Source organism: Meriones unguiculatus, chromosome 2, assembly GCF_030254825.1.
Source record: "Meriones unguiculatus strain TT.TT164.6M chromosome 2, Bangor_MerUng_6.1, whole genome shotgun sequence".
Classification (NCBI taxonomy): domain Eukaryota; kingdom Metazoa; phylum Chordata; class Mammalia; order Rodentia; family Muridae; genus Meriones; species Meriones unguiculatus.
Window position 1 is genome coordinate 78481830 of NC_083350.1, and position 25679 is coordinate 78507508.

General features: G+C 39.5%; 1 pseudogene; it reads right to left on the reverse strand.

Annotated features, from left to right (window-relative positions):
- Window positions 1-18916: 18916 nt before the first annotated feature.
- LOC110561514 (serine/arginine-rich splicing factor 3-like) lies at window positions 18917-19453 on the reverse strand (annotated as a pseudogene).
- Window positions 19454-25679: the final 6226 nt, after the last annotated feature.

Below are 25679 nucleotides of genomic sequence, written 5' to 3' on the forward strand. Positions count from 1 at the left end.
TGCCTGGAGGGGTTATGTTGACTGGTCTGGGGGTGGCGCAAGAAAGAGTTAGATTGAGTGTTCTCAATCCCAGATCCCGGGCCCAGATCTCTCTGCTAGAAGCAGCCTGGCGGTAGAACCTATGTTTGCTGATCCTGAGAGAGTACCACATAGGGTTGCGTGTCCTCAGATCCAGAGCTTGGGTTTCTCTGCTAGGGGCCGCTGGGTGAGCTGGAGAGAGGGTGCTGCCTCTCTGTCCTTCCCCTCTGACCTTCCCCTCCGCTAGGGCAAGCTTATGGAGGTGTTCTCAGGGGAGTGCCAGAAGGGGTTGGGGCTTCTCAGTCTGATCCTGGGCCGGGGTTTCTCTGCCAGGGGTTGGGGGGGGCGCCGGTGATAGAACTTGCTGCTAGACCTTATTGCGCTGGACCCAGGAGAATCTCAGGATGTATAGAATGACCACAATCCCAGATCTGGAGCTGAAGTTTATTTGCTGGGAGCAGCAGGCAGCACTGGAGCTCCGGCACTGTGAATCCGCTGTGCACCTCTCTAACCCTCCGCTCCATAGTGGCAGGGGTATGGCGGTGTTTGGGGGAGTGCTGGAAAGAATTGGGTTTTCTCAGCCCCGATCTCGGGTTGGGGTACAGACAATGTGGTCTGTGGCAGATTCTGCTGGCCGCCTCCTGCCTCCTCCCAAGAGGGAGTAGGGATTTTGAGCTGGGCGCGCAGCTGCTCTCTGCGTGGCGGGAGCTCAGTTGTGATGGTGGCGGGTGCCTGCGGTCAGCGAGACCATCCAGGGAAAGACTGAGTGACCTGTGATCAGTCTCGCAACTTTGCTTCACGGTGGGGTTTTTTTGTGACTGGGACTCCCAGTCTCTGGCACCGTTGTGCCCACCAATCAGCCTGGGAAAGTGATCGGGACACTCAGGCTTGCGGCACCAGCCTGGAGACCCAAAGCCTTCGTTACCCGGGTTCTCTTCCGGGTTCTGGCTGTGCGGCCCGAGAGTGGACCCGACTGATTCCCACGCCGGGGGAGCCTCCCCTCACCTAGGAAACACGATCGCTGTTGTTTTAGGGCTCAGAGTTTAGTCTCCTGGTCGCTGCACAGAGTGTGTTGTCCGGCTTCTCAGACACAGTGTTCTCCTGGCGTCGCCATCTTGGCCCCCCCTTAATGTTTCATTTTCATAGGTACTTTTAGTGTTTATGTATTTACACCACCCTTTTACGAAGAGCCAGTAAGGACTTATTTCTCCTGTGGAAACTTTTAAGTAACCTAATGTGTCTTTTTAAAATTTTGACATCTAAATAGATGTACTTACTGTAATTAGAATATCATAAAGTTCAGGGGAAAGCAATCTACTACCCTGCTCTCTACACTCATAGTCACTTACTCATACTCTCAAATGTATAACAATAGGACTTGGTGGGTAAGCACAGCCTTAAATATTTGGCTCTTACCTTATGCATGCTAATTACTCCTAATCTTAAGACTGACCTTTGATAGAAGATGTAATTCTGCAATGAAGTCATTAGAGATATGTAAGGCAAAGAGGGTGCCTCTGGGAAAGCAACTACATTCTTCTAAATTCATGCATTGGTGGAAAAACAGTAAAATGATATTACCAGAGGCAAGTTTAAACTCAGAGTTCTAGAAGGTAAGGACCTCAAGAAGTAGAGCAGTGGTCACTTAAAATAAGACAGGCAACACCAAAAAAGGATGTTAAGAATAATGGTTAAATGTAGCAGCTTTATTCATTTTTTTTTTGTCATACCATTTCTTTTTAAAAAAATTATCCTTGTCATGTATCACAACTTATTCAGTTTGTATCCTGGTTGTGGCACCCTCCTTCCTCTCTTCCCAAACCCACCCTTCCTCCCTCTTCTTCCCCTATGCCACTGGCCTAGTCCACTGATAGGGGAAATCCTCCTTCCTTTCTACTTGACACTAGCCTATCAGTTCTCATCAGGACTAGTTGCATTGTCTTCCTCTGTGAACTGGCAAGGCTGAACCCCACCAAGGGGAGGTGATCAGAGAGCCTGCCACTGAGTTCATGCCAGAGAAAGTCCCTGTTCCCTTCCCTAAGGATCCCACTTGAAGACTGACTTTATGGGCTATATCTGAGCTGGGGTTTTAGGTCCTCTTCATTAATTGTCCTTGGTTGAGGTATCATTCTCTTCAGAGCCCCCAAGCTCAGTTTTTATGCCTCTGTTGGTATCCATTTGGACCTCCTGTCCCATCCAGGTCTTTCTATCTCCCCCTTCTTTCATAAGATTCCCTACACTCTGCCCAAAGTTTGGCTATGAGTCTCAGCCTCTGCTTTGATACCTCGATCAGTAGAGTCTTTCAGAAGCCATCTGTGGTAAGCTCCTGTGTTGTTTCCTGTCTTCTCCTGCTTCCAATATCTATCACATTTGTCTTTCTGAATGAGGATAGAGCATCTTCCCTAGGGTCTTCCTTGTTGTTTAACTCCTTTAGGAGTACAGCTTTTAGTACGTTTATCCTATATTATATGGCTAATATCCACTCATGAATGAGTGTATACTACCATGTGTGTCTTTCTGCGTCTGAGTTACCTCACTCAAGATCTTTCCTAGTTTCCACCATTTGCCTGCAAATTTCATGATTTTCTTGTTTTTAATTGTTGAGTAGTATTCCATTGTGTAAATGTACCACAATTTCTGTATTCATTCATCCATTGAGGGACATCTAGTTTGTTTCCAGCTTCTGGATATTGTGAATAAAGCTGGTACAAACTTGGTTGAATAAATGTCCTTGTTGCGTACTTGAGCATACTTTGGATATATGCCTAGGAGTAGTATAGCTGGATCTTGAGGAAGCGCTATTCCTAATTGTCTGAGGAAGCACCAGGTTCATTCCCAAAGTGGTTGTACAAGTTTACATTCCCACCAGCAGCGTGGAGTAGGGTTCTCCTTTCTCTGCAACCTCTCCAGCATGTGTTGTCACTTGAGTTTTTGCTCTTAGCCATTCTGATGGGCGTAAGGTAGAATCTCAGGGTCATTTTGATTTGCATCTCCCTGATGACTAAGGATATTGAACATTTCTTTGTTTCTCTGCCATTTGATACTCCTCTATTGAGAATTCTCTGTTTAGCTCTGTACCACATTTTTTAATTGGATTACTTGGTTTGTTGCTGTTTAACTTCTTGAGTTCTTTATATATTCTGGATATTAGCTGTCTGTCAGACATAGGGTTGGTGAAGATCCTTTCCCAGTCTGTAGGCTGTCATTTTGTTCTGACAACAGTGTCCTTTGCTTTACACAAGCTTTTCAGTTCCATCAGGTCCCATTTATTGATTGTTAATCTTAGAGCTTGTGCTGTTGGTGTTATGTTCTGTCTCCTGTGCCAATGAGTTCAAAGCTCTTCCTGACTTTTCCTTTTAACAGGTTTACAGTGTCTGGTTTATTATTGAGGTTTTTAATCCACTTGGACTTTAGTGTTGTGCAGGGTGATAAATATGGAACTATTTCTACATGTAGGATCAACATAATAAAACCTATACTGTTAAAGAAGCTAAACAAGAAGTACAACCCTAAGTACAAACTTCATTCAGAAGGGCAAACGAGATAGACATCAGAAGCAGGAGGAGACAGGGAATAGGACAGGAGCCTACCACAGTGAGCCTTTAAAAGACCCAGCAGATGCTGAGTCTCATTGCCAAAATTTGGGCAGAGTGCAGGAAATCTTATGAAAGGAGGGAGAGATAGAAAGACCTGGATGGGACAGGAGCTTCACAAGGATACCAACAAAACAAAACAAAACAAAATTCTGGGACCAAGGGCCTCTGCAGAGACTAATACCCCAAACAAGGACCATGCATGGAGAAGACATAGAACTCAGAGGAAGCCCATAGGCAGCTCAGTTTCCAAGTGGGTTTCCTAGTAAGAGGAACAGGAACTGTCTCTGACATGAACTCAGTGGCTGGCTCTTTGATCACCTCCCCCCTGTGGAGGGTGCAGCCTTACCAGGCCACAGAGGAAGACAATGCAGCCAGTCTTGATGAGACCTGATAGACTAGGGTCAGATAGAGGGGAGGAGGCCCTCCTTATCAGTGGAGGAGGGGAGAGGCATAGGGGGAGAAGAGGGAGGGAGGAGATGTGGGAGGAGACTACAGCCAGGATACAAAGTGAATAAATTGTAATAAACAATAAATAAATAAAAAAGAATGAGCACAAAATATTTTAAAAGCTTTTTATGTACTAATATATAAAATATTGTATATACATAAATGCTAAATATATCTAAAAGCAGACAATAAATGATCTGCTAAATCCTTTATATAAAGAGTTTGGCATTTAACAATCATCCAATAGAAAGAATTACACCTTGTGCAGGAAAAAACAAACAAACAAACAAACAAACAAAAAACAATCAAGTCTCGTCAAGAGAGTTCCACAGAATACATAACAAATTTAATACTCAGAGCTTTTAGCTCTCCCAAGACTAAGGTGACTCTGTTCGCAAACTTGTGGATAAGCATTACCTGCGATTAATTGTAGTTTCTTGAATTAGGCACTATTGAAGACAGACAAAAAAGTACATTCTCTGAACTTAAGAAATTTAAAGTCTTGTTTGGGGTGACCTGAATGACTCATAAATCTAAAACAGTAACAGTAGAAGATAATATTAGGCCACTATATTCTGTGCAGAGAATAACTTTGCTAGATTTGACTCCATTAATTCCCACTCAGCTGCCTCTGAATCAGTGATCAAACACAGTGGTCCATAACTGGTAAGCATGTAAAATGTATTCGAGGGGAAATAACATACATAGATGTTTTAAAAGTAGGCTTTCTGAAGTCTAATTTTCCAAATGAACAATTATAGATTTTTTTGACCAAATAAGCTAGACAAAAATTATGAGCTAAACAAAGGAAAACTTTTGATCACTTTCATTATCAATACTGGGTAAAACCTGTTATCTTAACAGTCACTTGAAAACTCTGAATGCTTATTAATTGTTAACTTTATAACTTGAAGCCATGTTGATTGTGGTCATTAAACACATTCAGTTGAGATGAAATATAAAATAAATGATACTACCTCACTCAGTACTTCACTCAGTGCTATGTAGAAGCATCTTTCATCTTGCTGGATTTCAAGTGCTCTTAAGTGGTGACGCACACCTTTGATCAGATCACTTAGAAACTGAGGCAAACAGAATGCCAGTTCAGAGCCAGCACAGGCTCCACGGGAGGATCTTGTCTCAAAACCCCTGAAAACCAGAACCAATAAATAAATATTACAACTTTGATTTTAAAATAATTTTCTATCACTTGTAAGCTGAACAATGCAAGCACGTTTCTAACAAAGAACCTTCATTAGTTCACAGTGGCACATTTGCCATCTCTAAATTTTAGGTGGCATTGCTTCTGGCTTCTTAAACTTTCACACACACATGCACACATTGTTTTCTTTTTAATTTTTTTATTTACAGCTTATTCACTTTCTATCCCACCTGTAGCTCCATCCCTTCTCCCCTTCCAGTCCACCTTCCCTCCCCATTCTGCACCCATGCCCCTCCCCAACTCCACTGATAGGGTAGGTCTTCCTTCCCCTTCATTCTGATCCTAGTCTATCAGGTCTCACAAGGACTGCTTACATTGTCTTCCTCTGTGGCCTGGAAAGGCTGCTGCCCGCTCCCCCCAGGGAGAGGTGATCAAAGAGCCAGCCACTGAGTTCATGTCCGAGACAGTCCCTGTCCCCATTACTATGGAGCCCACTTGGACATTGAACTGACATGGGCTACATCTGTAAAGGGGTTCTAGGTTATCTCCATGAATGGTCCTTGGTTGGAGTATCAGTCTCAGAAAAGACTTCTGCGCCTAGATTTTTTGGTTCTGTTGCTTCCCTTGTGGAGCTCCTGTCCTCTCCATGCCTTACTATTCTCCCACTTCTTCCATAAGATTCCCTGAACTCTGCCCAAAGTTTGGGTATAAGTGTCAGCATCTGCTTTGATACCCTGCAGGATAGAGTCTTTCAGAGGACCTCTGTGGTAGGTTCCTGTCCTGTTCCCTGTTTTCCCCCTCTTCTGATGTTCATCCTCTTTGCCTTTCTGAATGGGGATTGAACTTCTTAGCCAGAGTCTTCCCTCTTGATTAGTTTCTTTAGATTTACAGATTTTAGTATGTTCATCCTATATTATATGTCTAATATCTACTTATGAGTGAGTATATACCATGTGTGTCTTTCTGCTTCTGGGATACCTTACTTAGGATGATATTTTCCAGTTCCACCATTTGCCTGCAAATTTCATGATTTCTTTGTTTTTAATTGCTGAGTAATATTCCATTGTGTAGATGTACCAAAATTTCTGTATCCGTTCCTCAACTGAGGAGCATCTGGGTTGTTTCCAGTCTCTGGCTATTACAAAGAAAGCTGCTACAAACACGATTGAGAAAATGTCCTTGTTGTATACTTGAGCATCTTTTGGATATATGCCTAGGAGTGGTATAGCTGGAACTTGAGGAAGGGATATTCCTCATTGTCTGAGAAAGCGCACGATTGATTTCCAAAGTGGTTGTACCAGTTTCCATTCCCGCCAGCGGTGGAGGAGTGTTCCCCTTTCTCCACATCCTCTCCAGCATGACACACACACATTTAATGTATCTGAACTACTTGAAAGTTATGTCTTCCTTACTCTGGGAATAACCAATAACAGTCAGAACCGCTATTAATCATTTTTATGGGTTAATGTGTGTCATGATTATGGTTATTACTGCTGTGATGAAGTACGATGACCAAAAGGAAGTTAGAGAGGAAAAAGATTTATTTCTATTTTACCTCCATATTGTAGTTCATCATTGAATGAAGTCAAAATAGGAACTTAAGCAAGGCAGGAACCAGGAGATAGGAGCTGATGCAGAGGCCATGGATGGGTGCAGCCTACTAGCTTGCTCCTTCTGGCTTGCTCAGCCTACTTTCTTATAGAACCCAAGACCATCAGCCTAGGGATGGCACCACTGATGGTTGGCTGGACCTATTCTATCAGTCACTAATTAAGAAAATGTTCTTAGGTTTATCTATGCCACCATGTTATAAAGGCATTTTCTCAGTCAAAGTTTCCTCCTCTCAGATGACTATATCTTGTGTGAAATTGCCATAAAACTAGCCTGCACAATATGTTAGCTATACGTTGATTAAAGTTGTGTTTTTCACAGTAAAATTTAAAGTGTATGCTGCTAGGATATTATTAAATAAGCGAGCATCATTGTAACTCAGTTTAAGAGCTGACTAAGTGTATGTGCTAATGTAAGCAGTCTTAATTTCTCAGATATCAGGTCTTTGATTACTGATATCTATTATCTCTGTTTATGATACTTCGAACTTTTATGTATGTTCACCTGGGAGCTCTGATTTTATCTTCTTTATAATATTTGTAATACTTTATTATGTCCCTCTTGCTTACCAGTTCGCCTTGGTTCCGTAGTTCTTTTTCTTGGGCAGCAATCTTCCAACCATTAAAGGTTAAATGCACAACCAACCAAAAGACATGAAATGTGAAGTTTAATGTTTTTCTCTTCACATGTATTTATTTTCTACAAAGTTTAAAGTCACAGTTTCTCAGTCACAGTATCTAATTGAGAGATAAGGAAACAAAATTTACAAATGGCTCCTTCTGGGAGATTTCTAGGCCATATTTGAAACTTTACTTTTTAAAACTGTGAATTATAACAAAACAATGATAATGTAACAAAACCACTCTCTTTGGAGAAACAGTATTAATGTGACTGAATGTTGATTTGGGGGGGATAGAAAGAGATTGAGATTATTTTAGTTTATTTTCTGTCTTTTCTTAAAACATATGGGTCTTTACAAATCAAAAACAGGAAAGTGGGCACAACTGCCTATTAATGAGTTTTTCTGAGGCTCAGCAGGATGCAATGGAAGAATCCCTGATCACATGGGCACTAGAATAGGAATAACTAATTCCACACCCACAGGCAGAGCTTCAGACTGTATGAAATGAACTACATTTACATTTCCTGATGGGTACTGGCATAATCATAGTTCTAGTTGTGAATGGCCTAATACTCAGTGGCAGGAAGCTTAGGTACACTAATCCTTTTATCAGAAAACATCAAGCCTCTTGGGCTTTTCAAATGTCAAGTGTAGAACTTACAGTGAAATTTAAGTTACACTATCATCTAATTATACCAGTTCAGTTTGAATGTAGAAAATTCTTTAGGGCCAATCAACACACTCTTAAGAAAAAAAAAAGTCTCATTACAAAGTGACATTTACTTAGAGAGTTTGAGATGTCATCAAGGAGATTATCCTTACTATGACTGGGATTTTTTTTTTTTTCCACAGTAGATTTGAAAATGTTTACCCTGATAATTTTAGCCTTATCAACAGATTTAAGTCTGTTGAATCTGTGTGACTGAAATCACTATTCAGGAAGAATTTGAAAAGGTTGTCAAAACTAGAAAAAGCAAAAGAAATCCTGTGTTTAAATCTTCATTTAATTGAAACATAAATACTGAAAGTCATTTAAACCTACCAGTGAGAGACAGTTAGTGAAGAAAAAAAATTAAAACCATGTTCTAAAAATATTTGATTAATGATAAACACATATAGAGCTTTAAAAAAAAACTTAAGCTATTGCCAGGTATTTGAGGAAAAAAGACAAGTCTGTTTATCTGTTTATTTGTTCACATGACTTAAATTACTTGGTTCAAAGATTGCAAACTTCTGATCACATTCAGCTGCCATTTTGTTGAATGAAATTCAGGGCCTGAAATGTGGCAGCACAAACTTTCTGTGCATAGCTACATCACTACTGCACAGCATTCATTTCATTTTTGTCTACTCTTGCACGTGGCTATAGAGAATGAGAAAATAGAGAAGAGTTAGTATAGGATCAGAAAGCTCCTTTAGAAACAGAGGAAAATCAAGTAGTTATAATCATTTAGCAAATGAGAATATTTTCTATTTTTTGCATGTGTAACTGTGTAGTACCTGTAAGGAAAGAAATTGTTAAAATCTATTACACATGTACTAGTCATCTTTAAAATGACTGAATAGTAACTAGTTGTGGCATTTTAATTTAAGTTGAATTTTAAGTGCTTAAGAATATACTAAAGTCAATTTTGTTTTGATGGTGTTAATTCCCCAACCTAAGCTTTTAAAATGTTTTTAACTTTTACTTGGTTAAAATTGAAAAATGAGAAAATGTTTAAAAGGATATAAATTCATACCATCTCAGGCTTCAATTTAAATATAAATTCCATTGATTTTTCTCATTTTGTTTTTTTTCTCTCCCAATCCCATTATGATCTTTCCTAATTTTTCTTATGGACTAATTGATATAGTGAGTATTGTTAGGATCTATAAGCAGGCATCTCTACAGCCAGCCCCGAGGGACCTGAAATATGGGACAGCAGGCATCTGTCAGGCCACCTATGGACCACCTGAAATCACCTGCACATGCCCTGGGTCACCTTATAAGAAAAATAGCACTCCCTCTTGCCCTACCCAGAGACAGTCTCTGTGATCCCTTCCCCCTTCCCTTAATAAACCTCCCACATGGAACCAGTCATGCGGTATGATTTATGAACCCATCATGTAACTTTACTGCACAATCCTAACATTGTTACATTGGCCAGGAATAACCGCTGCCAGCAGCCATGCCACTTGCATGGCATGGCATGAAAGCAACTTGTAGTTGCTTTCAGTCCCAGCACCCCACAAGAGCTGCTGGAAACCTATTTCATTTCAAATCTGCCTGCGATCCACTTTCTGGCAACCAGATCACTATTTCCTACATGCAGCAGCCCCTGGATTGGTGAGGTCCCCTCGGTGGTCAGTGAAAATGCCTGTCTTGTTAGGGGAAGACTGACCGTTCAACATCTGGCAACTTCCTAGTACCTTTTGAGATGGAGGAACCCCCAACCACGGTCTTCATTGACCACTGTTGACCCTTTGTGCTGACCTCCATTTAGTGCCTTCTGTTTTCCTTGGGTGAGATTTTTTTTCCCCTTCTACTTGAGTGGTTTCCCCCAACCCCCGATCTCACATGCGTTATGAAAAATCCTAGTGCTAGGTAAACTATGTCTCCTATGGGCAGCTGTGCCAACGCTGACAAGCTGTTGGATCAGGTAGGGCCATATTATTCTACTGAGTTAAACCTTGACTTTGGGTCTAGCAGGTCACTGACTCCTACCTTCCCAGTGGGAACTGCCCATTCGTCCATTCCTCCAGCATCCCCACTGGGATGTCTTCTGGAGAATTTTAAAACCTTATGCATGGTGCCTGAGTTAAAGGCCTCTGAGCTCATACACCTCTGTAATAAAACTTGGCCTATATATTCCTTAGATAATGGTTCAAACAGACCAATTAATGGCACATTAAATCCAATATTTTATGGGATCTTTTTAATTACTGTCAGTGATCTTGTAAATGGAAGGAGTTATCTTATGTTCAAGCTTTCTCTCTTCTCTCTAAACCTTCTCTCTGTTCTCCCCATTCTCTTGCTCAACTTCTAGCTATAACATCTCAACCTCAAGTGTTCTCTACCTTTGACCACATGGATGAACCTCCACCTCGCCATTCTCAACCTCTGGCTTCTCAAGCTCCGTCTTCCCTCTCCTCCTCTGCTTCCTCCTCTTCCTCTTTGGATTCTCCAGCATCCTCACCCATCTCTTCAGCCCTCTCCCCAGCAACAGACTGTCCTAGTCTTCTTACTTTGGTACCTACTTTCACCCCACCAACAACTTTTAGCCCTAGTCCCCCTGCTACCCACTCTCACTCTATAGTGAAGCCCTCTTCTTCTTCTACTCAGTATAAACCAGCCTCAATTCTTCCAGTTCAGGAGGTGGCTGGTGTGGATGGCTTAGTTAGGGTGCATGTTCCCTTCTCATTAACTGGCCTTTTTCAAGTAGAAAAGAGACTAGGATCTTATACCTCTAATTCTTCTGCTTTCATTAAAAGTAGAGAATTTAAAAGAATTTCAATATCTCACTCAATCTTATAGTTTTCCATGATATATATATATATATATATATATATATCATATATGATTCTTACCAATAACTTATTACCTGAGGAGCTCAGGTGAGTTTGGGAACAGGTTAGAACACATGCCGATGATGTTCACCAAACAAATGCAGCACACCTGGTTGGGGCTGAGGTGGTGCCTGACCAGGATCCACAATGGGATTATAATACCCTGGAAGGTATTTTTAGCTAGAGGTCAGTTCATGACCTGCCTGCTGGCTGGTCTCCACAAGGCTGCCCTTAAACCAGTTAATTATGAGAAGCCCCAGGAGGTTATTCAGGACAAGAATGAAAACCTTTCTCAATTCCTAGAGTTCCTTATAAAGGCCTTCTTACAACATACTAATCTAGACCAAAAGTACAGAGGGGAGGCAACTCCTGATGACTTATTTTTTTCTCCCAGAGTTACCCCGACATCAGGGTTAAGCTTAAATGCTTGTAGAGAGGACCTCTGCCTCTACAGGCAGAAGTCTTAGTGCTGGCATTTAAGATGTATCATGGGAGACATGAGAAAGCCCACAAGCAAAAATACCAAATGCTAGCTAAGGCCATCTGACCAGCCTCAGTGACTACTCAGGCTCCCTTGCCTCCTAAGACACGAGGACTATGGGCTCCCTGTTTCAAATGTGGTCAAGAAGGTCACTGGACCCGTTTTGTCCTAACCCCCACAAGGCACCAGGGCCATGTCCAAAATTCCACCAAGAGGGACATTGGAGTGGTCACTGCCATGGTTTCTCCCATGATATTGGGGATCACTCCCAAATCACCTTCCACCGGATTTCTTAGGCCTGGCTACAGACAGGTGAAGGTGCCTGGGTTCCCTTGATTTGACAACTAACATCAGCTGTCAGGGAGCGATGGGTAATTATCATGTTATTGGGGGGCCCATCTCCTTCCTTGTGGACACCAGAGCCACTTACTCAGTCCTGATGGAGTACTGGGGACCAATCTCTCCTTCTAGTTCCCCTATTGTAGGGGTAGGGGACAACCTTGCCAGCGTTGCCGGACTCGACCACTTAATTATAATTTCAGGGGTGTTCCCTTGACTCATTCCTTTTTAGTGATACCAACCTGTCCAGTTCCCTTATTGGGAAGGGATTTTTTAGCCAAAGTGGGAGCCTCTATCTTCTTACTCCACCCATTTGCCTGATCCCAAGCTCACCAGCATCCTCTCTCCTCCTCCCGGCTACCCTACCTATCAGTTGTGACATGTCACTTCCTTTACCAGCCTCTTAAGTGGACCCCCAAGTCTGGGATGTCCAAAACCCTTCTGTTGCTAGGCACCATTCCCCTATGTTTATTCAGATACAGGATCCCACCCAGTATATTACCCAGTCCCTGGGGATGGGAAAAGTAGAGAAGGTAATTAAACACTCTGTTGTAGATGGTGATTAATATTTACTATTGATAGATTTTTTAATAATGCTGCTGTTAATTCTAAGCAGCTGTATAACCAAATCACCACACAGACACTGGGTTTATTTAGTTAACCTAGAACACAATGCTGGGCAATAGTTACTCCATCCTAAACCTCCAAGCCCTCATAGTTTCCTAACATTTGGATTTCCCACATTATACTTGCTTTTAGTGATATCTTAGGTCCAGTCCATCTCTCCACGTATTTCTGAGTCTGTCCTTCAGCTCTCTCTCTAAGCTCTCCTCGCCCTTTCTCCTCCCACTCATCCCCTGCCCTTTAGCTCCTCCTCTCTTTCCTGTCCTTTGGCTCTTCCCCTGCTCAACATTGTGTCCAGTTGCTTTATTTTGGCCTGTTTACACAAGAGTTGAGACAGGATGCTTAGAATGAGTATCACGATGCAGTATCTGGATTGAAACCAGAGGGGGGCGGAGGGGAGAAATCAGCATTTGAATGAACAAGGGTAAGTGTATACATTTCAAAAGAACATTATACCAACAATACTCCTTTAAGGTCATTGCCTCTCTGACATTCTCTCTCCTAAATAATAACGGGGCCAGGTTGATTCCCAAAGTGGTTGTATAAGTTTTCATTTCCAACAGCAGTGGAGTAGGGTTTCCCTTTCTCTGCATCCTCTCCAGCATGTGTTGTCACTTGAGTTTTTGATATTAGCCATTCTGATGGGTGTAAGGTGAAATCTCAGGGCCATTTTGATTTGAATTTCCCTGGTGACTAAGGAAGTTGAACATTTCTTTAAGTGTTTCTCTGGCATTCGATATTCCTCTATTGAGAATTCTCTGTTTAGCTCTGTTCCCCATTTTTTAATTGGATTACTTGATTTGTTGTTTATTAACTTCTTGAATTCTTTGTATATTCTGGATATTAGTCCTTTGTCAGATATAAGATTGGTGAAGATGCTTTCTCAGTCTGTAGGCTGTCATTTTGTTCTGAGGACAGTGTCCTTTGCTTTATAGAAGCTTTTCAGTTTCATGAGGTCCCCTGTCTTTGATGTGTGACAAGCTGTTTCAAGGCATGAAGGACACACTCTGTAGGAATGCTAAGTTCCTTAGGCTGTAATAAAACTATTATCCTTTATACCTCATGTCAAACCCAATGCCCTACTGCTAATAATACCTGTATTCTTTGTGGTACTCATGTCTACCATTGTCTGCTTGCTGTTGGTCAGGAGTTTGCTCTCTGGTGGCTGGTGTTCCTCTTCTTTGAGCTGGGGGTGATAACTGAAAAAGAGCCCCTACCAGTCCTGGTCATGGACTCAATAGCTGCCCAACAGGATAAGAGGGAAATTAAAATTTTTCCCCCCTTGGCTGTTGCAGGAGTCATGGCTGCTGTTGGGACCAGGGCAGCAGGACTAGCTTCTTCACTAGCTTTGTATTATCAGCTCTCTTCCCAGTTCATCCAGGATGAACAGCAGGTGGCTCAGACAATACTAACTCTCCAAGGACAGATCGACTTGCTTACGGCAGTAGTACTTCAAAAGCTACGTGGATCGGATCTCCTCACAGCTAAAGAAAGTGGCCTTTGCATCTTCCAAGAGGAATGCTGTTTTTATGTCAGCCAGCTGGGTATAGTAAAAGACAAAATCCAACAACTCCAGACAAATCTACAAAAGCAAAGGGAACAGCTTGAGGCCTCTTGCTCTTGGGCTTTTGAGAACCCCATACGGAAATTGATTCTGCTCATCCTTATACCTCTTCTGCTCATCATTCTGCACCCTGCTTTATTAACTTCCTCTATACATTCTTCCAACAACAAATACAAAAATTCTCTAACCAAACCATCAATCAGTTACTTTTACAGGATTATCAACCTCTGCCCATAGAACCAGATGACAATGACCTACCAATTGACCCTGATGTGGGGACCAGGTATACCCCAAGAATGACAATGCCCCTAATCAGCAGGAAGTAGCTTGAAGAGCAAAGGTCTCCCCTATGCTCTCCCCACCATCACCCCCTTCCTAGCTCTGGGAAGAATGTTGGGATCTGTAAGCAGGCATCTCTATGGCCAGCCCTGAAAGACCTGACAAACAGAACATTAGGCATCTGTGAGGTCACCTATGGACCACCTGAAACCACCTGTACATGCTCTGGGTCACCTTATAAGAGAACTCGCACCACCATCCCCTCTCTTGCCCTACCCAGAGATGGTATCTGTGACCCCTTCCCCCTTCCCTTAATAAACCTCCCACATGGAACCAGTCACATGGCATGACTTGTGAACCGGCCATGTAACTTTGTTGCACAATCCTAACAAGTATAATATAGTAAAATATAGTAAAGTATAGTGTAGTAAAGTCAGGAAGGTTTATGCTCTAGTAAATGGTTTACTGAAGTGTCAGCACCTTTACTTGGTGTCTGTACCCTTTATAGGGTACTGTCATTTGTTCTGAAGTTTTGTGTGTCAAGAAAGAAACCAGCAGAATGGCACCAGACAGAAGTGTTCTGATGCCATTATCCTCCTTTTGCCAATGATTAATTTTTTTTAAATTGCTTTCAATATGTCCTCTATTCTTCACTAGATTGACCTTTCTCTCCCTTTCTTATGGAATTCTAAGACAAACAGCAACAAAAACATAGAACAACAACAAAACTAAAAAAGAAAAAAAACCCACTAAACTAAAACCAAAAACCAAAACTGTCCATACTTCATGGAAGACCTTGAATAATATGGATCTGAATAAAAAGCATCAGTGATTTGTGTGTGTGTGAGGGGGAACACATTTACTTAGTCTTCATGATCTTATATCCATTCCTCATATTTTCTACTTCTATTGAATACTTAAAGGAGCAGAAGTGGATCTGGAGCACATTCTCGGAATTAAATCAAATATGGAAGACCAATTCAAATTTCTCAACAATGTGTGCTTATCTGAAGCAATGAGAGCAGTTATTGCCATTTGTATGCATGCATGTATATCTGTATTATATTGAAAAAAGCCAACTAGATTAGATAGTGAAGTATAAGATGCAGTGAAAATTGAGTTGAAGAGCTAGCAATCTATCTGGTCCAGTGATAGAGTTTACCTCATGCCTGGTGTTGAACTTGATTACTGGTGCTTATCTTCGGAATTTCAGAAACTTAATAATGGATATGTCTTTATGATAATAACTTTGATAATGACAAAATTAATAAAATCCCACAGTATCAGTAATATAAATTTTATTAATACATTTTCTATACAATGCTGAAAAATCTGTATCCATTAAAACATTTGTAGAGACAGTATTGATTATAACCGTATCAGAGCCCAGAAAGTGACTTAGAAGAGAAGTTCATTATTCTTCTGTAAGTTAAAATGAATGCATATGAGAAGAATATGTAAAGTCCATTTAGGGCAAGAGATAGAGAAGGGAGTAAGGAAAAAAATCTCTGCCAAGAGAAGAGAAAGCTAGGAGGATACATAACATTGATGTTATTATAGCAAGAAGTAGTGTGCTGCTAAGGAGGAAGATGAATCAGAGTTAAAAGTGAAGACACCGCAGTAAGGTGTCCTCAAAAGGTGGAGGGAAGACTGGAATGGGCTGAAACTACCAGAAATGAATGGAAGGTCAAGCAAGTTGGTCACATATTTCTTAGATTTAGTTTGGTAGCTTTGTGTCAAACAGAACTCTTTCATCTGTTGACTTTCATTGGCTAAGCTTTACTGGTCAATGAGTTTAAGAACAGTCATTTTTGCCATTTATAAGATCTTCTGATTAGCTCTCCTTAGGTATCTCAATTACCATCTTTTATAAAGAGCTGACCAAGAGTTTATGGAATTCTTTAACACTTGGAGGTAGTGCTCTACAAAGACTGTTTTTCAGAGTTTATTGTATAAAATTAGAAGATTTTCAGACTTAACCTACTATCCAAAGGTAGGGCTTGAAAAAATAAGTTTAGAATTTTTTATGGCTGCATATGACGTAGAGCTTTCTAAAAATATTCTTTACCACATAGTTAAAATACATCTAACATTACCTTATAAATCCTACTTTAATATTTGTACTAGACATTATGGTGTCCAAAATAATTCCATTTCTGAAAGCATGCTAATTTCCAAAGTCTTGATTGGTAATTAAGTTTTTATAAACAAGAGCACTTCTACTAGGTTCCTCCAGAGTAAGAGCTCCCTAATTAAAATTCCAATAAACCTTTTCATACTTCACTTTAAATATTTCCCACATCTTACACTGCATATGCTGAAGCATATATATGTATATATGTGCAAATACATATATTTATACATAAGAAAATATATGTATAAATAAGGAAATATGTATGTATATGGAAATTAATATCCATATATATAAGGGAATATATATGTATATATAAGGAAATGCATATATATATTTCCAAAAATGTATACTCAATTGGTTAATTGAGATTTAGACATTAGTATTACTACTCTTTTCCTTTTCTTTCTTTTCCATCTTTATCAGGTCTCCACATAAATGATATTCTGCAACCATAATTAAGAAATCCAATGATGTTGATACTGTTTACAAAAACTTTAAGACACTGAAGAAAGAAATTGAGGATGATATCAGAGAACAGAAAGATCTTCTATGCTCATGAATCAGTAGGATGACTCTAGTGAAAATGGCCATCCTACCAAAAGTAATCTATAGATTCAATAAAATACCCAATAAAATTGTGTCATGGTTTCATAGAACTTGAAAGGACAATTTTCAGTCTTATGTGGAAATGCGCACACACACACATACACACACACAAACAAACAAAAAACAAAAACAGGATACCTAAAACAATCATGAATAATAAAAGGACTGCTGTAGGTATCATTGTATGTGTTTTAAGCTTGTATTACAGAGCTACAGTAATTTTTTTTAAAGCATGTTATTGTCATGAGGAAGTTTATATACTTCATCCTACTACAGAGACACTTGTTCAACCATGTTCATTCCTGCTCTATTCATAATAGCTGGAAATTCAAAATTACCCAGATGGCCATTGATGGGTGAATGAAGAAAATGTGGTACATTTACATAATGGAATATTGCTCAGTTGTTAAAATAACAAAATCATGAAAATCGCAGGTAAATTTATAAAATTAGGAAAAAAAAATCTTCCCAAGTAAGATAATCTTGTCCAGAAAGACAAACATGGTATGTATTCACTTTCATGCTCACGTTAACTTTTGAGTCAATGGTAAGCAAGATCCTATCCATAGAACAAGAAGATTAGAGTAAGAGACTGTGTGAAAGTGGCAGCTCTCTTTGGGAAGGAGAAATACAATAGATAGTTATGAATGGAAAGAGGGCTTAGAAGAGGATTGAATGGGAAACAGTATGGAAGAAGGCAACTAAAATGAAGTGTCATTTTAGGAGTCAGTTGGAAACCTAATTCAGCACAGGCTTCCTTCATATATATTATTTTCATACACATACACACACACACACACACACACATATATATATATGAAAATATATATGGAAAAAATATATATGAAAATCATTTTTAGAAGATGAAAGTCATGTTGGGGCAACTTAAAAAGTTACAATATATCACACTGGTTCTTATTTCTAAAATGTTAGTCTGTATGTGTCATGATCCTGAATTGCCTTCAGTTCTGAAAAATGGCTAACTCTCATTGGTAACCAGCAAAGAGGGAGCACTTCTTTGCTAATCAGTGCCTCTCAGCTGTCTCTGACCGAGAATGAACTGGGTAACCTAGTGCTGTCCCCGGGATCAGAACAGTGGCAACAGTGGCTCACTCAACTGACTACTATGCAGTTATTCTAGCATTTAATGCAAAAGCACTTTTCAAGAAAATGTCAGTACGGCTTCCAATAGGAATGTTATATCTGGATTTGATACCAAGCTCACAGATTTGTGTGCGCAAGGAAAAACAGGCTTTCAAGTTACAGAACAACTTCTAACCAAAACTTTAATTCCAAGGATTCTCACAAACATATTACAAATGACAGCAGCATGAAAAAGAAATTCCTGCACCGTGACTCAAAAGTTTAACTCTACAATGTACCTTTAAACTGATAGGCACTGGTATCTTAGTCTTACATTACCAAATAAAGAATGTTATAAGCAGCTATGCAGCCAGGAAGAAACCCTTTTAGAAAGTCTTCAGAGGGCAGTTCCCACCTTTTTACCTGTTGGCTTGTGTTCACAGCAGCTTTTACAGACTGCTTATCATTTCAAACCCACAGTTCCACACCCTTGTATCCCAACTACTAAAGAAACTACAGCCTTATTCAATTTCCACCAGTTGTTTCTGTACAATAAGCACACCACACTAAAACTGGGCAGGATCTAGGTTCCAACCAAATTCAATTTTGCATAAGGGAACATTGTAAAGTAACAATTCTTGATATTACATGCCTCAGATGATCCATTTGAAACCATAGAGAACTACACACTTATGCATGTCACTGTTGTAAGAGACAAAACAAATTTGAACAGCTAAAACTTCTTTAAAGTGCAAAAGCTTATAAAGCCTCAAACAAAACTTTAATTTCATGCACAAACTCCTCTCAGATGAAGTTATTTCCTGTACACAAATTCTTTTGCAAACTGGTCTGCTTCCTTTCATTTGACCTAGACTGACTATGAGACCTAGAGAAGGATCAAGATGGCTTGCGATTTCTTTCACGAGGCAGAAAACTTTGTCTTCTCTTTTCTCTAGAAAGTGACCAGCTCTGGTTTTGAGATAAACTTCTTCTTGGAGAGCTATGGATAGGTGGAGGACTCCTCCAGTGGTAATCATCTCAAGGGCAACGAGCCCAAGAGGGAGGAGAGTCATGATTTCAACTTCTTTTTTCACCATTCGACAATTGCACTCTTACCTGGCAGCCACATAGTGTTCTTCTATCTAGCTCTCGGGTAGCATCGACAGCATCTCAGGGATCCTCAAATTCAATGAAAACAAAGCCAGGAGGGTTTAGAACAACCCACATGCTTCAGAGTGGTCCATAGTAGCCAAAAGCCTGTTCTAATTCAGTCTTGTTCCCATTGTTTCCAAGATTACTGACATAAACCTTATTGTCCAGTGGACAGGAATCATGCTGCATTTTGAGATCCTGGGTTCAAAAAGCCGAAGCTCAAATCCTAAGGCTCCAACAGGCCTACCTGCACCCCTCTGGCTCTGCTCCTGCAGATGCTCCCTGTCCCATGGCATCCACTGAGAAAGTCATCTTATTGAAAGTGCCAAATAATGAGAGAGAGAGAGAGAGAGAGAGAGAGAGAGAAATAGAGAGAGAGAGAGAGAGAAATAGAGAGAGAGAGAGAGATATCCCTAAGTGGACATCTCTTCTCACCAAAAGAAGCTTTCAGTACATGGAATAGGTTACATGTGGTTGAATTATGTCCAAAGTGGTTCCATGGGAAACCTTAAGCAAAGCAGGTTGGGCTCTAATCCAGAAGCCAACAATACACAATTCATTGAACAAGGAGAAGTCAAACTGGTGTCTTCCTAGAACCTTCACCACTACAGGATAATTTTCTTGGTATGGGAAGGTACTCTGCATGTTACCAAAGGAGAAAGAAAAACATCAATATGGTGTCAAATTCTTTGATCTACAGTGCTGTCCCACATGCATGATATGCTAGTGAAATGACACAAAGCTTCTGAGAGTGACCAACTAATATTTCATTTGATTTATGGTCCAGTCCATGAGATGGAATCCATACCTAATGCTGCTTTTGTCAAAGAATTTCATACTAGATAGTCAGAGACCTACAGGAAACACTACTTTGTTATTAAAGGAATATAGCAATAAATTGACTCCTAATAGCATTTTGCTAAACTCATTGATCAGTTCTTTCTCAAACATCATCAGAAAAGTTTTTTTTTTTTTCTGCAGCAGATGGGGACAAATACAGAGACACACAGTCAGACATTATTCAGAGAATAAGATACCTTGAAACACTTAGTCCTAAATGTGCTGTCTCCATCAAAGCCCTTTCCTCAGTATTCAAGGGCCCCTGCAGAAGAGAAGGTAAAAAGTCTATAAAAGTAAGCGGGGATGGAGGACACCAAGGAAACAAGCAGGTATTTCTAAACACAGCTGGACAAACACATACGTGAATTCACAAAGATCGAGGCAGCAGGAACCAAGTCTCCTGAGGTCTTCACCAGATGAGGTACTGCAACTGAAAGGGTGGTGCACATACAATCCCATCCTTAACCCAGAATATATTTTCATTTAATAACCATTTGCAAGTGGAAAATATTTAGTTTTCAACAATGGAGTCTCAATGAAGAATCAAACTACTCTTAAAAATATGTCCATGCATGAACTCAGTGGCAAGCTCTCTGATCACTTCCCCTGGTGGGTACAACTTTGCCAGTCGACAGAGGAAGACAATGCAACCATTCCTGATGAGAACTGATAGGCTAGGGTCAAACAGAAGGAGAGGATGACCTTCCCTCTCAGTAGACTAGGGGAGAACCATAGGGGGAGAAGAGGAAGGGAGGGTGGGATTGGAGAAGAAAAGGAAGGGGGCCACAGCTGGGACACAAATTGAATATATTGTAATAAATGATAAAAAAAATTAAAAAAGAAAATGATATAGGTTCATGGCCAGCAGTAGATGGCCAACAGAAAGTAAAATCAATGGCGTCTTTGTCTAATGATGTGTCATGACTGTATCATCATCATGATCATCATCATTTATTTATTTACCATACAGGTCTTTATCATATAGATTATGGGCTTCTGTGTTTTGTGTTTATGGAATTCCTGTGTTTTTTTTCCCCTTCTGTTTCTTGCTTATTTTGTTTTTTCCTACTTCTATTGGTTTTAGTTTTATCTGATATTATATTTTATTATTATCTCTTAGATGCCTGTTTATTTCTAATGAGAGACAGAAATGGGATCTAAACGGGGAAGAACTTTGAAGATTCATGGGTGGGGAAACCTTACCTAGAACATAATATATGAAAAGGGTATATTTTCAATAAAATTAAAAACAGTATTTTGAAAGTAGGAATGCTTTTGATGTTTTCAAATTTTAGTGGGCAAATTAACAGTAAGCTTTTGATAAAATTTTAGTTATCTTATTAAATAATAAACTTCTGATAAAATTTCAGTTTCTCAGACACAGCCACAAACATTCTTAGTAATTAAGTCTCAAATATCTTCAGAGAACTAAGATTTTAAACTAACATTTGTTCTTCTGATACAGAATGAAAAAGATGTCACACTTTGAAAAAGAAAGTTGTGCAATATTTGTCAACAAATAGTGTGTCTCTCGGGCATTTGCATGCCAGGAAAAAAATGCTGTAATTTTGAGACTTGAATCCTAAAGTTTCTTGGATTTGCTTTTGTCTAGTTTTGACGCCAGATCTCCCTCAGCATCTCAAGTTGGCCTTGAACTGGTAGACCTGCCTCAGTGTGGGTTGTAGGCTTGTGACACCTTGCTTTGCTCCAAACTCTCAGTCAATTTGGCCAAATGATCTGTGTTCATAGTTCTAAAAAAGTTTCTGGAATTAAAGTAAAAAACACAAGTTCTTAACTGAGCAGCAGAGGAGATCAAAGATTACAAGACTAATTTCAATACACATTTGGCCGACTAAAATTTTACAGATAGCATTTTATTTCCTTTTCTAGTGATTTTTTCTAGTGGTTTTCCAGGAGCAGTCTTTAGATCAGGAAAAAAAAAATCACTTAGGTACTTATTTAAAATGTAAAACTGTTGGGCTCCTTCCAAACCTATTCAGTCAGAAATTCTGGGGATAGAATCCAGTGTTTTATCAATTGTAATCCCAATGCAGTTAAGAACTGAAATTTTCCATAGGTGTGTGGGTTTATTTCTGGTCTTCAATTTGATTCCATTGCTCGGTTTCCAAGTGGGTTCCCTAGTAAGGGGTACAGGGATTGTTCGTGTGTCAGACACGAACTCAGTGGCTGATTTTTTTATTAGCACCCCTCCTGGGGTGTGCAGCCTTGCCAGGCCAGAGAAGAAGATGATGCAGCCAGCCTTGATGAGACCTGATAAACTAGGATCAGAGAGAAGGGGAGAAGGACCTCCTCTATCAGTGGACTAGGGGAGGAGATGAGGGAGGGAGGGTGGGATTGGGAGGAAATGAAGGAGGAAGCTGCAGTGGGGATACAAAGTAAATAAATTGTAATAAATAAATATATAAATAAAACCAAACTTAAAAATAAATTAAGTAATTAAAAAACAAACAAACCAAAGGACTGAAAGTCAGTGTTCACTCTTTTGGTACATGATAACCAGTTTTCCTGTAGGAGCCGAACCTTTTTGTAAATCCAATATAAGTCTTGAGTGTGGTGATCTCACCTGATTTGTAATATTAACATGGCAAAAAGTGCTCAATTTTCAGTCTTAAACATGCGCAAAAAAGAAGGGACTGAAACTGTGTTCAGTTTCATAGACTGTGATGAAATTTGCCCTATACACTACATAAACTACTAAATTCAGCTATATCAACCAATCTCAAGTTGGGTTTCTACTATTTCCAATCAGTAGAGGGCGGGAGGGTGGGACTGGGAAGAGCTGAGGGAAGGGGCTTCAACTGGGATATATTGTAATAATAACAACAAAAATAGCAACAACAATAAAGGAAATCATTCTCTGCAGTAATCAAACACAATATACAAGTCACAGAAGGATTTACCTTATCCACGGTGCTAAATGTTCAGAAGCAGAGATTTGAACAATTAAGGAAGACCTTGGACTTTTTTTGGTATTTGAATTCATTAAGACTTACTTTTTTTGCTTGTGGTAAACAGAGTATAATTGATAATTGACATTTTTGATACAATATGCAATTGCAACACTGGTGTACCAAGGGATGGTAACCTAAATTGCAACCCTGTTGTACTCAGGGATGGGAACCTCCATATTAAAAACATTACATCATTTTAATTGCTTGGTCAGAACCTGAGTCTGCTTGTGGATAATAGTTATTTTCACAGGAGCATAGCTATCTCATCCTTTGCAGTCACTGAGACGATCATTTCAGTGTCTTACTTTCTTAGAATGTACTTTTCATTGAGCAATCCGTAAGATTTTACATGGTTTACTAAGAATTGTATTGTTCACTTCACATTGCTTTTATATAGATAAATTATTCTAGTGTGCTGTTTCCCAGGAAAAGCAAGCAGCATTAAGGCTATGCAACCTTCTCTTTTAGCTCTTCTGTTTTATTGCCTATAAACCTATGCTCTTTTTGACACACAACACTAGAAAGACTGTTTACACAATGTTAAGCAGTATGTCACTTCTGTTCACAGAAATTCTGGAAGGATATGTATAAATCTTATTTTAAGTAAGTAATTAGAGATACAAAGAGGTAAGTTATTTGCCCATGCAAACAATAAGGAAACCATTGATTTGAAAATTCATGCTTTTGGTACTACTTAATAAGATTCTATATATTACTTACATGTGTTTTCCTAAGTACACATAATTTTAATACATAGAAATAAAACTTGACTGTAAGCAAGAGACCCTGATCTGTTTTACTAATTATCTTCTCTTAGTGCCTCCCAAGTATAGCATTTTTTTTCACATGGAAGATGAGCAGTATGTATAAAATAATTAATTTTATGAATAGAACTTCCTGGCAATATTAAGTACGGAGATGATTTTGGAAGACAGACCTACATATTATTGGATAATTCCATGGAATAGCACTGTCAATTTTTCAAAGGTATGCTTTGATGTATGGAAATTTTTATGTTTCATTTTGAAATTTGTTTACTTAGCTATTATGATCATAGAAGCATTGAAGAATTAACTTTTTCCTTGTGGATTTAAGAACATCTGAACACTATTGAATTGTCACATGAAGCTACTTAGCCTGAAGTTATTGCTAAATTCAGGCTCACTTTCAAAACCATATCTACATCCAATAATCTTGCAGACAGGCAAGCATTTGAGCTCTGTGGCTCATTTCAAAAATCAGGAAGCCCCTTGCTCCATAAGGTGATTCATTTCTTTTTTGAGCAACTTTAATTATTTAAAAAGTTCTATCTTACAGTTGGCTGAACTTTTCTTTGGGGACATCATCTTATTGTTCTTAGTTTTGTCCCTGGTATCTGCCTAGACAGATGTTTATATGATAGTAATTCAAATATTTGAAAACAGTTATCACGTCCCTCTAGGTTTTTGTTTGTCTGTTTTGTGCTCCAGCTATTCAACTATTGCTGAATAGTTTTAGCATTCTAGAAGATAACTTTTTGTTAAAAAATCATTCTCTGTAAACCAAGCCAGCTAAAATCCTGCCGATCTACAATTGTGACCTGCCTGTATTAGAAGCTGGTGCAACAATGGCACAAAACTTACGGGAATCCATGATCTTTTTTCATTTAAGGACATTCCAAGAGACATAAGCCATAACTAACATTGTTCAGGTGACCAAGAACCTGTGGTTAGACAGGTCTTGGACCTAAGAATAAAAACAAATACCACTGTCTGCTAAAGGAACATTGGAATAAAATGACTCTAATTGACATCTTGCTCAGCCATCATCAAAGAAGCTTCATCCTGCAGTCGATGGGAACAAATACAGAAGCTCACAGCTGCACAATGTGCAGAGAATAAGAAATCTTGGAACACTCAGTGCTAAATTGGATGTGTCTGTCAAATCACTCCCCTCAGAACTCAGGAAACCACAGAAAGGAGGCAGAATGACTGGGAAAACCACTGGGAGGCATCAAAGAAACAAGAGAGTCTAAGCACAACAGGACTAAAACGTCTATTATAGAAACCATGGCAGCAGCCATAGGGCTACACAGGTCTGAGATAGACGGGATCTGAGCACTGAGGGCTTGGAGCCTGCACTAAAGGCCCCATATCTAACCCAATGAATAAGCATTCATAAACGAAAAATTATTTTTTTCCAATGGAGTTTTAGTTGGTATACAAACCAAACTTAAGGGCAGGCCTCACGCCCAGCAGTAAATGATAAACACAAAATGAACTCAATGGCATTTTTGGAAGTTTTTTTGTTGTTGTTTGTTGGCCTGTGTTTGTTGTTGTTTTCTTAAAACGCTTTGTCTGGGCATTTTTTTTTTAACCTTACATGTCTTTTGGCTTGTATAGTGCGGTTTCCAACTTTTTGTTTTTATGGGATTTCAGTGTACTTGAACATGTATGCCTCTGCATCTGTACATGATTTTACGTTTTTTCTTTAGGTCTTTTATTTTGTTTGTTTGTTTTGTTCTATTATAATTTATTTGAATGAGTTTTATTACTTTTTTGGTACCTGTTTGTTTTCTAATGAGCGAGAAAGAGGAAGGAGTAGATTTGGATGGGTGGGTAGGA